Here is a 13,645-nt window from a genome sequence, read left to right on the forward strand (position 1 = left end):
AAATCGTGTGACATATGTTATCTAACTTTGTCACCAGTCATCATATTGATTATAGTATAGTCACGGTGAATGCCATCTTGGAATAACTTCAAGAACACTTACTTGTAGAAGATTCCTTCAGAAATGTCTTTTGGGAATTCCTCCAGAAATTCCAACTCGTTCAATTAGGATCTCCAAGAAAAACTTGTGAAAATATCCCCAGTAATTCCGTCTGCTCTGGATATTCTACTCCGTCTGGATGTCACCTAAAAATTCAATCTGGGTACTCCTCCTGTAATTTCTTCTGGAGATTCGTACAGAAATTATCTGGTAATTTCTTCACGAATTCCCCCTGCGATTAACCACAGTCATACCCAGAAACCCTGGGGATTCTTCCAGATTATTTTATGGATTGCATCTAGGAATGTCTTCATGAATTCCTTCGGATGTTCATTTAGGGATTCCCATAGAAGTTTAGTCTAGGATTTCTCCGAGAATTCCTTCTGCGCATTTGTTTTAGGAATTCCATTTAGAGATCTCAACAGTAACTCTTGGAACATTCCCAGAAGGCTCTACTGTTCACCAACTGTTGGATTCACACATGAATCTTCTGGTAGTTTTCATGGAGGATTCCATGAAAAACTCTTGGAAGATTTCAAGAAAAAACACTCCACGAGAGCAATCCAGGAGAATAATTTGCAGAAGAAACTCCTAAAGAAATCTCAGAAGGAATGCTTGGAAGATTTCCAGAAGCAAGTCCCGAAGAACTCCCAGAAAGAACTTTTTGAGAGTTCCCGGAATAAACTCCGGGAGAATTCTTATAAGGAATTCTTGTAAGAAATTAATTAGTGGGACATCCTGGAGAAATTCAAACACTGTTCGGGAATGAATCCAACAGAAACACTTGGAGAAATGGCAGAAGAAAATCCCAAAAGAAATACCTTGACTAATTCCAGATGGAGGGTCTCTTTAGAGATTTCTCCCAAAACTATTACAAGACTCCCAGTAAATCTCCAAGAATAACGATGCAACGAAAACAATAACGGATAACGATGGAATTCAGCCTTGGTCGAAAAAAGAAGGAAATCTTGCCGAAGCCGTGATTTCCCCTAGATTGTTTACGGTTATTGCTATTATTAATTTTCCTCAACTACCTATGTATTGTTTTAGAAATCATCTCTTCCAACAGAAATAATTTCTGCAAACATATGACTTTTCAACATGGATTTGGTCGATTCTACTTCCATTGAAAAGATTTTAATTAAAACATTTCTAGCGCGTCCGATGAATATTCTTCCAAGCGAACCGTTTTCTAGAAATAATCCCATGAATATTTCCAAATTATTTCCCCTATTTCCAACAAGCATCGGTGGTTCAGTGGTAGAATGCTCGCCTGCCACGCGGGCGGCCCGGGTTCGATTCCCGGCCGATGCATACTTCTTGTTTTTTGCCTCATTCCCATGCTTGCTCAAAAATAACTTTGCAACACTGTAGCAGTCAGAGCTCTAAGCTAATTGAGTAAGGCACGATGCTATTCCCGTCCACCAATTCAGATCGGCACGCGCTTTCATACTCCCTTCGCTGCTATAGTCTAGCTAGGTAGATACACTGACTGACGCGACTCAAGATCTGGCGATCGAGATCGATTTATAACTCAATCACGATTTTTTGACACATTCTTTGCTTTTCCTGAAGCGCGGTGCTTTAATTACGAGTAACGGACGGATGGACGTTTGCCGATTAATGCAAATCTAGACTCTCACCGAGCGCTCGCAAGCCGTGTCCACTACTACTAGCTGGTGGTATGGTCGGGTTGAGCAAACACGTGTTTACACTGCTGAGCTGAGCACGATTGTGAGTTAGGTCGGTAGTGGCAGCGCGCGACAGACGAACGGCCGGGATGATGTTAATACCTAATGATGAAAACGACGACGGTGAGAACCCAGGAAAGAGAGTGTCACCCTCAATGCTGCATGAAGTGGCGGTTGAACCCCTTCAGTGATCTGTTTCAAGAAAAAGGATAGTGTCGGCAATCGAACGAATCGCTCAGCGCAGTGACGCGGTGTGGCTGGTGTGGCAGGTCGTGTTTAAAACGAGTAATTTCCTAATCCCTTAAATTTAGCGCAACTCGAGCGCGCGCGCTCGCGATCACAGGTCGCATTCTTTTTCACAACATCGCCGGGGTAGGTACCGCGATCTTGTGTCTCGTCAACCACACGGGTTGACGCTTTTTTGTTTTTGCATTTCTTATACAGGCTAGTACGACCGAAAGGTTAAGCCTTATGTGTTCTACAGGATATTTGTTCTGCAGGTTCCGACGACTTCTTAATATTAAATGAATGAGGAACAGACCAAAGCCCAGAGTAGAGGGAATTACATAACTTTAACAAACAAACTTTACACAAATAAAAAAGAGAAAAGCGGATTTTTCGTGCTTTTCCAGGTACTAAGTAATGTATTTCGGTTCAGTTCTAATATTTTCTTTGATTTGCACAATGACAGATATTACCTGGTGAGCTCGTTCCATATCTATTTTAAACTAGTTCCCCATGCAATCGCTTCAGAAATTTAGTTATGGGATTGAGCATTAGCATGAGAATGATCATAAATGACCGCACAATTCGTAGTTGCTACAATGTAGACTTAGAGGGGAGGGTGTGTCCTTTTTGCACAAAAAAAATATATACAAAATTCTTCAGAAAAAGCTTCCATACAAATGCTTCTAAATTTGGACAAAAAAATTTTTGAAACTTGTTGCAGTAATTGATTTGTAAATACAGGCATACCTCGATAGTACGTACACCACCGCTTCGTTTAGTGTACTATCGAAACGTACGTACTATCGAATCACAAATTTTTATTTCAAATTTCATTTTCAAATCAAAGAATGTTATTTCTAGAACGTCAGGATTGCCAAAAAATTACATGTGGCCTAAGGGTCCGTTTAATAATTACGTAATTTTGCTTGTTTAGGATCCTCACTTTACTGGAAAAATCTTCTTGTGCTCTGGGAACCTTTATTGATTTTATTTGCATTATCTTTTAGAACCATCCAAACTGGTCTTGATATGATTAAATCGATTAAGATCAGTTATCTTGTTATAGAAACATTCTAGAAGTATTTTCTCTTGCAATATTTATTTCCCTGATATTTTCAAAATCTTCTGAACATTGCTCCTTCTAGGACACCTCCAAGAGTTTATTTTTTTTTTTACGAGAAAGGATTCCTAGAGGTATCCCGGAGATCTTGGAGGAATCCCGGAATTCTTTGAGGAATTCAAGGAAAAAATATTTGATGAATCTTAGAAAGAATTTCTGTAGGAATCTCGGAATGAATTTCTGGAGGAATCTTAGAATAAATGCATGAAAAAATCCCGGAACGAAATTCCTGGAGGTATTCTGGAAGAAATTCCTGAAGAAATCGTGGAAGTCCCGAAAGTGTTACAGAAGAAATTCTTGGTGAAGTTTCGGAAGGAATCTCTGGAGAAATCTCTGAAAGAGAATCTGTAATCTCATTAGGAATCGCAGAAGAAACTCCTGGAAGAATCCCTAAGGAATCCCAGAAAGAGTTCCTGGAGAAATCCTCGGAACCAACATCCAGAGGAATTTCGGAACTGAAAGAAACTTGAAACTTGAAGAAATCCCTAAAGCAAGTGAGAAAGCGAAATGTCTTTCCCCGAATCCCACAATTCGGGTTATCTCAGAAACAATTGAATTGGTATAGCCTATAGGACAAAACAAGCCGCGGATGCTAAGGATTTTTTTTAATGTTTTGTGACCTTTTTGTTTACGTTCGGACTTCAAGAGATTTCTTCCAGAGTTTCTCAAAAGTCCCCGGAATCCTCCAGGAACTTCATCCGAGATGCTTCGAATAGTTTCTTTTAGGATGTCTCTGGATTTATTTTTTTTGTGCTTCTAGATGGTATTCCTGGAAATTCTAGCAACTTCACCCAGAATTTCTCTAGGAGTTCTTTCGGAAATTGTATCAAAAATTCTTACCGAGATTCCTTCAAAAACTCCTTGCAAGGATTTATTCCTGAAAATTCATTCGAGATTCTTCCCGGAGTATCTTCTGGAAATTCGTCAGGAATTCTTTCTGAAACCCTTCCAGAAATCCTACAAGATCCCCGACAAGAACTTCATTCAGTATTCCTCTAAAATCTTCTCCGAGATCCCTTCAGGAACTTCTTTCGGTTTTTTTTCGGAAGCTACTTCTGATTCAAGTATTCCTTCTGGGATTTCAACAATAATTTCACCAGGTAATCTTTCTGGGAATTTTCCAGGTTTCTTTCGGAAATTCCTTCCGGGATTCCTCCGGGAATTTCTTTTTGGTGACTGTCAGGAATTACTTTTCAGGAACTTCTTCCGGGATTCCTCTTAGAGCTTCTTCTAGAAATTCTTTCAGAAGCTGATTCCGGGATTTCTTCGTGAACTTTTCCCAGGAATCATCTAGGAACTCTTTTTTGGGTTCTACCAAGAGCCCCGTCAGGAATTCCTGCAGACCATTCTGGAATTCTTTCAGATGTTTGTAATGGAAATCCTCCTGGAGTTCATTATGATTTTTTTGGAGTATTTTGTTTTTGGAATTCCTCATGTAGTTTCTGTAGGATTTTCTTGAATAAACACAGGAAAAAGCAACTTAGTTATAGCTCCCTCCTAGAGGAATTCTAGAATAAGTTTGTGGAGAAACCACGGAAAGAATACCTGGAAGAGTTTCTGGAAAAATTACTAAGGCAATCCTTGAAGGAGAAATGCTGAAGGAATCTCGAAATTAATTTCTACAGAAATCCAGGAATCTCTGGAAGAATCTCGGGGAACTCACTGGAACAATCCTGGCAAGAGCTTTCGACGGAACCCCAGGCGGTCCCTCTCAAAAAAAAAAAAAACTCCTGGGAAAACCCCAGAGGGAATTTCTGAAGGAATCCTAAATAAACTTCTGGAAGAATTTCATTAAGACCTTTCGGAATCTCCGAAGAAAGCTCTGGAACAAATTTGTGGACAAACCATAAGAGGAGTCCCGGATGGAATTCTCGTGGAATCCCAGAAGGAACTCCATGAGGTGAGCCACCAAGCCACCATCAAGTGATAAAACAGCACACGCACGCATACCCCCCTTTTTGAATTCAATTCAATCACTCATGATAAGCTGGCGATTTTTTTTTTTAATGCGGGAGCTGACGATTTTTTTAAGTCCGAATCGTAAACAACAAAGCCACTCAACGTCAAAAACTAAGAATATTTTCCTTAGCAATCGCAGTTTGCAATGCCCTACGGTACTCAAAGTTGTTTAAATTTCCGAACTCATGGAAAAGTGTCAAATATTTTATACGTATCGCAAAAAAAAAAAAAACGTTAATTGTTGAAAAACGAAAAAAAAAATAACATGGAAGTGAACTGAAATCATTGGCTTTGATAAGTAACTGAATGGGCTTAATTCATGTTTTGGGGAGCAATCTTTGCCGAGAATAGCTTTTTTATTACCACACAAAATAGAACCATCATGTGCCTTTTTATTTTATTACAACATTCTATTGGTAAAGAAAGCGTTTGGTTAATAACTGTGCATGTGCTAAGCTGAGAAGCAGTCCTCCCCAGTTGAGATGTAACGCCAGAATGATGATGACAGATATTATTACTGGCAAAAAATATCTCTGTAAATCGAAGAATACTGCAATCATTACATCAAACGTATTCGTTCATGCCTTTCATTTCGCTACATTTTAAAACTGTTCAATCTTGATGATGCACCTGGGCTTGTTAGGGGAATATCTGTAAGTAAAAAGAAAATCGTGTTAAGTACTGTTCCTTTGAATTCCACTAAGAATTTGCATCCTTTAACAGATACGTATTTCGACTTCAACTGTAAGGTCGTCTTCAGTGTCTTGATGATTCTATGACTTTACCATACATCCCTAACAAAGAGTAAAAAGTTCCTTTGAAAAAATAAGCCAGTCATCCTTTTTTTTAATAGAATAAGAAAATCTGCAACAGATACCCAAGAGGTGGTTCCTCGGGTGATGTGGGGTTCGACCCACTAAAAACTCATTCTCTCTCTTCCTTACCTTCGCGGTACGCCCGTTAGGGATGATTTCGAGAAGGGGGGGGCCGTACATGAGTACACTCTAATAGTAAGCGTTCCACCAGCTACCGCCTTAAGTTGTTCACTCTCCCCTGGAGGCTCGGGTCCTGGCTAGTACTTAGACTACCCGTTGAACTCAAGCTCCTGGATGGGGAAGGGGGGGTCAACTCAACTAGCTGTTGTTCGGCTCGTCATTTACTCTGTAGTTCAAGTACGATTCGAGAAACCGTGGAAGTAACGGAGTCCCACTTGTCCGCCCCCATACACATCCTTTCAACAATGTTGTCAGGCGTGATATCTCTACCGCATATCTCCTGCATACTCGACCTTTGCTCCACGAAACGTGGACATTCAAAGAGCACATGCTCCGCGATCTCGTCGCAGTCTGCACACTCCGGACATGCGGGTGAGCCTGCGTGTCCGAATCTGTGCAGATACCACCTAAAGCACCCATGGCCTGACAAAATTGAGTCAAGTGAAAATTCACCTCGCCATGGGGCCTGCTCGTCCGCTTGGACACGCTCGGTATGAGCCTGTGTGTCCATCTACCCTTGCTGGAGGAATCCCATTCGCTCTGCCACTTCAGCATAGATGAGGTTCTGGCGATACGCCTCGCGCCTCTTATGCCGCGTCGCTCGAAGCATTCTTCATCCTCTGCCACCACTAAAGCCATGGGCATCATGCCCGCTAGCACACATACCGCGTCCTTTGAGACCGTGCGGTATGCGCTCACCACCCTAAGGCACATCAGCCTGTGGGTACTCTCAAGTCGCTTCACGTTTCGGTTAACCACTAGCGCCTTCGACCATGGAGCAGCGCCATACCGTAGTATGGAGACCGCTACTGCCGCGAGCAGCTTACGCTTACTCGAGACTATTGCCAAGCTGTTTGATATTATCTTTGACAATGCCATTATCGCCATGCTTGCCCTTTTGCAGGCATATTCTACGTGGCTTCCGAATTTCAGCTTATCGTCGATCATGACCCCCAATTGCTTCAGTGAGCGCTTAGAGTTGATCGTGCATCCACCTGTGGTGACAACTGCCTGCTGTTCAGACTTGCGGTTGTTTACCACCACCACCTCCGTTTTGTGGTGCGCGAGTGCCAAATGTCTCGACCTCATCCAATCCTCCACTATGCCAATTGCGTGAGTTGTTGTCAGTTCCACTTCCTCTATCGACTCGCCGTATACACTGGAACCTCTTTTTATGCACATGGCTGGGACTGCATAAATTAAAAATGTGCATAAATTAAAAAAGGCATAAAAAGAGGGAAATTTATGCATAAATTAAGTTTGGGCTTAGATTAGAAAATCTAGCTTGCGAGAACAGATCTTGCTCCTGGGCAGATGAGGTGGGGCTAAGGGGGTTTCCAGAATGTTTCCAGAGAGCCCAAAAAGGGGGTTCCAAGGGGCTTCAGGGGCGTTTTAAGGGGTTGTTTCGGGGGGTTTGAGGAGCCTTACAAGGGTGTTCTGTCAAGATTTTTTGGTATTTTCATTGGATTACGGAGAATTCTGGGGTATTTCAATAGTATTAAGTGGGTTTCAGGGGCGTTCCAAGGGGCTTTAGGGGCAATTCAAGGGATCTCAGGAGACTTTAAAGGGTGCATGAGGTTTAAGGGGCGATTTAAGGTATTTCAGAGTCTGCTCTGAAACTTCCTGAAATGCCTTAAAAATCCCCCTTGAACCCCACGGCGACCCCATGTAACGCACCTGAGAGGCTTTGAAACCCCAGATAACTTCTCCGTAACGCTACCGTAACGCCTCTGAATCCCCCGAAAATGCTCTGAAACGTCTTGAAATGCCTCCAAAATCCCTTTTAAATCCCCTCGGACCCCATGTAACGCACCTGAGAGGCTCCGAACCCCACGAAAACTCCTCGTAAAGCTTAAGTAACGCCTCTGCATCCCGCCGGAAATGCTCTGAAACGTCTTGAAATGCCTCCGAAATCCCCCTTAAACCCCCTCGGACCCCATGTAACGCACCTGAGAGGCTCCGAACACCCTGAAAACTCCTCCGTAACGCTTCCGTATTGCCTCCAAATTACGTCGAAAATGGTCTGAAACATTTTAAAATGCCTTCAAAATCCCCCTTGAACCCCCTCGGACCTCATGTAACGCACCTGAGAGGCTCCGAACACCCTGAAAACTCCTCCGTAACGCATAAGTAACGCCTCTGCATCCCGCCGAAAATGCTCTGAAACGTCTTGAAATGCCTCCAAAATCCCCCTTAAACCCCCTCGGACCCCATGTAACGCACCTGAGAGGCTCCGAACACCCTGAAAACTCCTCCGTAACACTTCCGCAACGCCTCCAAATCACGCCGAAAAGGGTCTGAAACATTTTGAAATGCCTCCAAAATCCCCCTTAAACCCCCTCGGACCCCATGTAACGCACCTGAGAAGCTCTGAACACCCCGAAAACTCCTCCGTAACGCATAAGTAACGCCTCTGCATCCCGCCGAAAATGCTCTGAAACGTCTTGAAATGCCTCCAAAATCCCCCTTAAACCCCATCCGAGCCCATGTAACGCACCTGAGAGGCTCCGAAACCCACGAAAACTCCTCATAACGCTTAAGTAACGCCTCTACATCCCACCGAAAATGCTCTGAAATGTCTTGAAATGCCTCCAAAATCCCCCTTAAACCCCCTCGGACCCCATGTAACGCACCTGAGAAGCTCCGAACACCCCGAAAACTCCTCCGTACGTAACGCATAAGTAACGCCGCTACATCCCGCCGAAAATGCTCTGAAACGTCTTAAAATGCCTCCAAAATCCCCCTTAAACCCCGTCGGACCCCATGTAACGCACCTGAGAGGCTCCGAACACCCCGAAAACTCCTCCGTAACGCTTCCGTAACGCTTCTGAATCACGCCGAAAATGCTCTGAATCATTTTGAAATGCCTCTGAAATCCCCCTTAAACCCCCTCGGACCCCATGTAACGCACCTGAGAGGCTCCGAACACCCCGAAAACTCCTCCGTAACGCTTCCGTTACGCCTCTGAATTACGCCAAAAATGATCTGGAACATCTTGAAATGTCTATAAAAAATCCTCCTAAACCAAAACCCCTAAAAACGCCTCCATAACGGCTTTGAAACCAGCCTAAAATGCTGATACTCCCGAAATGGCTCCGATATCCCCTTAAGACCCACTCGGAGCCCATGTAACGCACATGAGACCACCCAAAAACGAACCTGTAACCTTCCTTTGCTCTCATCTGTAAACACCCCCCGGTCGCCGTTGCAATAGTTCCTGGCATTATTAAATATTCTTATGCACAATATTGGTTCTGAGTAGCTCTCCCTCTTTTTATGCAGGGCATAAAAAAAGGTGCATAAATTAAAAGTGCATAAAAAAAACATGCATAAAAAGAGGTTTTAGTGTACCACGAGGGTAATATCATCGACAAAGCCGACCAGCTTTACGCCCGGTGGAAGTTTGAGCCTCAATACGCCATCATACGCCGCGTTCCATAGTACCGGGCGGTACCCCTGCGGTGATTTTGTAGCTCCTCTCGCCTTCCTCGGTGTCATAGATTAGCACTCTATTCTGGAAGTAGCTCTCCAATATCCAGCATAGGCCAACCGGGACTCCTAGGTGGTGTATTGCGCACTCAATGGCGGTCCAGCTGACGCTGTTGAACGCATTCTTAACGTCCAGCGTGACGACCGTGCAATAGCGGATTCCTGTTCGCTTCTTTTGGAGCGCTATTTCGGCCGTTTTGGTTACAGCCCTAATAGCGTCCACCATCGATCGACCCTTCCGAAAGCCGAACTGGTTATCCGAGAGACCAGAGTCATCTGGTTTCTCGGTATAGACCATCAGCCTCGACAGAATGATCCGTTCCAACAGTTTTCCGGCGGTGTCCAGCAGGCAGATAGGTCTGTATGCCGACGGGTCGCCAGGTGGCTTCCCGGGTTTGGGCATTAGAACCAATCTTTGCCTTTTCCACCTCTCCGGAAATGCATAGCCATTCTGAACATGTCAGGCTTAGCCTCGATGGCCGTCTTGATGGCTAATGTCGGGATGCCGTCCGGACCCGGAGCCTTGTTCAACTTAAGCGACTTTGCTATTGCAATGAGTTCGTCGTTCGTCACCGGGGCTACCTCGCTATCGCCGGTTTGGCTATAGGGAACGGGGGCCATGGTCTTGTATCGTGGCGCGGGAACAGCGTTTCCACGATCTTCTGCAGCATCTCTGGAGAGCGTTCTGGGGGTGCTGACGCGCCCTTCGTTTTGGCCATGACTACTCTGTAGGCATCACCCCATGGGGTCGTGTTGGCTGCCTGGCAGAGATTTTCGAAGCACGCCCGCTTACGAGTCTTAATCTCTTTATTCAATGCCAGTTTAGCCGCCCTGTAGGCCTCGCTTCGTTCAATTCTATCCTCATCGGTACGAGCCCTTTGCATCCTCCTTCTAGCTCTTAAACAGGATGCGCGGAGTTCTGCGATTTCTGGACACCACCAGTACACCGGTTTGCGTCCATTTCTGGGTAGGGATCACCTTGGCATAGCGGCGTCACATGCACGGCTTAGGGTTCCGACTAGATCATCGCTGGATAGATCGTCGGTGTTACTCTCCATAAACAATCGCTCCACAAATGCCGGCTTATCGAATCGTCAGCCATCCCCGATGACGGTCGATGACCTTCGGCTGTGGCCGTCTTCCTCCGTGTTCCACTCTGTATCGAATCGCCAGATGGTCACTATGCGTGTATCCATCGTCGAACCTCCAGTCCGATTTAGGGTTTAGATCCGGGCTCCAGAAGGTCACATCAATGATGGACTCTGCACCATTCCTACTGTAGGTTTTTTTGTCGCCTACGTTTGCGACATCCACGTTTAGTCTAGCCATAGCTTCGAGTAAGGCCCAACCTCTCGCGTTAGTCAAGCGGCTACCCCACTCAATCGCCCAGGCGTTGAAGTCTCCACCGATGACCATGGGACTCAATCCCACCATTGCGTTTGTTATCGATTCCAACATAGACGAGAACTGGTCTATCGTCCACCTGGGAGGGGCATAACAACTGCAGTAGTATACCCCGTTGATCTTCGCTATTGCGAAGCCCTCGTGCGACGTGGAAACTATTTCCTGGATCGGAAAACGACCGGTTGTACAGATCGCCGCTAGCTTGGCAGTCATCCTTAGGTGGATCAATCAGCGTTTTGTTTCAGCAACCACTCAATGTAATAAAGCGCGGCACAGTGCATGATCTCCCGACCGACGATGGTAACCAATCAACGATCGAAAAACTATAGAAGCTGGATCGCGTCGCGCGCGTCCCAGGGACAACGCGGTAGTTCATTGTGTTTTTGCCACTCTTTCCCCTGCTTTGCTTCAATAACCGCCAAACTTGGTGGTGGTAGGTTGGCGTTTGAATTCCTGACCAAGTCACAGCCACTATGGATGGTAAAAACCTTCTAGGAACACGAGGTTAAGCACTTCGAAAGCCATGAGAAAAAGTTCAGAAACCTGATCGTGACATGATCGACGATGATCGTTGAAGCATATCGACACCAACATTTCAAAAGGGCGTAACTGCTTTTGGAATCATCACCTTCTTTTGAAGCTGTGGATCATGTGTTATGATTTCCATGTTTTTCACAACAAGTACCAGATGGGAAAAACTCTCCTCTTTCCGACAACCACGGTGGTTTGAGTGTAAGGGAGGCAGTACGACCTACAGCTTTGAAAGAATGTATTACTTCCAAATGCAGTTACTCCCTTTTGAAATGTTGGTGCCGATATCTGCTCTTCTGGGTTGCAAGAGCTCGCGTTCGCGCACACGTCCTCATGAACCTGTGGCGGGAGTTTACGAACTGTTTTTTTTTTTGTAATAACTTATTATTTGGGTTTTTATATTTGAATCGATGTCTGGATTAAAGTAGTTGTCTATTGATGTGTTTGAAGTCAACGACAGGAATTTCTAAAAGAATGAGTAGATCAAAAAACAGGTTTTCTGTAATATTTCCAGAAAAATATCATTAATAACGTCCTGGAAAACTTTGGAAAATTTAAAAATCTTCTGCAGAAAAAACTAAAGAAACTCTGAAAAAAAAACTGAGAGCATTCATTGATAAAGTGTTTTGAGATAAATTTGAAGATAGTTATTGAAGCTATTTCCAAGCTGGCTGTTTGAAATTTCCAATTCAAAGGAATTGAATGAACTCCATTCTTAAAAAAAACAGAACAATTTTCAAAGGAAGGAAGAAGCGGAAAATGCTGTAAATGTGTTAATGATTGCAGTGGGAGTTATTATACGATCTCCTTGAATTTCTGAAAGTTTTTTTTTCTGAATTTCTTTGAGAGCATTGAGTCAGCACCATTTTTTATCGATCACTAATGATGATGATTACTTATGAATTGAATGAATAATAATAAAACAAATTAATTACGAAAAAGAACGACATATAGCCAATACTTAAGATTTCCTAATTCACAACTATATAATTCAATTGAGGTAATATCGATAAAACATGTTTGCTCAGTCATTTGCGGTAAAGTATGAACAATAGACCTGTTCACTTTTTTTGACCTACCCGTGTCACATCAAATTATCAATCCACATGCAAAAACAAGGCTTCAGTCCAAAATTGAGCCAAATTGATAAAGGTTTAGAGGTGTATCAAATCGATTTTGTGTTTTTTCGAGCATTTTCACGAAAATGTACTTCAATATCCAGAAAATTGCACCAGGAAGGTACCGAAAATACCGTTAAAATATAGTTAGAACAATACTCTACAACTTTGCCGAAGACATTACGGTGTTTAAATTGCGTATTTCAAAGTTATTCAACAATTTTCGTTAAAAAATCACCAAAAAATACAATATTTTTACGATTTTTCATGTAAAAGTCATGTAATTTTACATTGTTTTAGGTGACTAATTTTATTAGCTATTGCTCCTATGTGTTACGAACATTTCGTCCATACATCATTTTAGTGTAGAAATTCGTTTTCATTGACTAATTATCAAAAGTTCGTCACGTTGATACTAAAAATTGTACAGAGTTGCCAGCATAAAATAAAACAAAGTTACCCATGATTTAAACGTCATTACACTTCTTTGTCTCATCTGCATCAGTTTAAATTTGGTGCAGTTGGTTGAGCATGCGATTGTGGATTCGAAGATTCAAGGTTCGAGTCCTGGAATAGAATTTTTTTTGCGTCTCGATCCTGCTATAAGTTGATGAAACTACGCACTGCATTTCATTGCAATTTGGCATCATAGCATTATTTCGGAACCGTAGAGTGCATAGTAAGAATGAAGTTTCCCTTCATCGTGTAGTTGTGCTGATTTGTGGGTAGATGGATAAGAAGTAAGCTCCACCCACAGTTGTCTGTAAAATGTTGCATCCAGAAGCAGTTCCATCATCGTATTGAATTGTTTTAGCTAAATTGATCATTATCAAACAGATGCTCAATATTTCGCCCAGCTGATATCGTCGACACGATTTATTGTCAACAAGTATAAACTAAGTATCTAGCTAGTCCTGGAATGGGCTTAATTGGCAGGTCCCGATCATTATTCTTTGGGAGATTGCGTGTAGTGTAAGTCATGACAAATTCATCATCCTAACTGCTACAAAG

At 43.2% G+C, this 13,645-nt stretch overlaps 1 protein-coding gene and 1 non-coding gene across 2 annotated transcripts in view; both read left to right on the forward strand.

Annotated features, from left to right (window-relative positions):
* LOC109418656 (Kruppel-like factor 2) overlaps nt 1-13,645 on the forward strand; it is a 575,512-nt gene that overhangs the window by 507,181 nt on the left and 54,686 nt on the right. The window lies entirely within an intron of this gene.
* Trnag-gcc (transfer RNA glycine (anticodon GCC)) lies at nt 1,343-1,413 on the forward strand. Its single transcript has one exon. It is a non-coding gene; the product is annotated as a tRNA-Gly (tRNA).

Source organism: Aedes albopictus, chromosome 3, assembly GCF_035046485.1.
Source record: "Aedes albopictus strain Foshan chromosome 3, AalbF5, whole genome shotgun sequence".
NCBI classification, from domain to species: domain Eukaryota; kingdom Metazoa; phylum Arthropoda; class Insecta; order Diptera; family Culicidae; genus Aedes; species Aedes albopictus.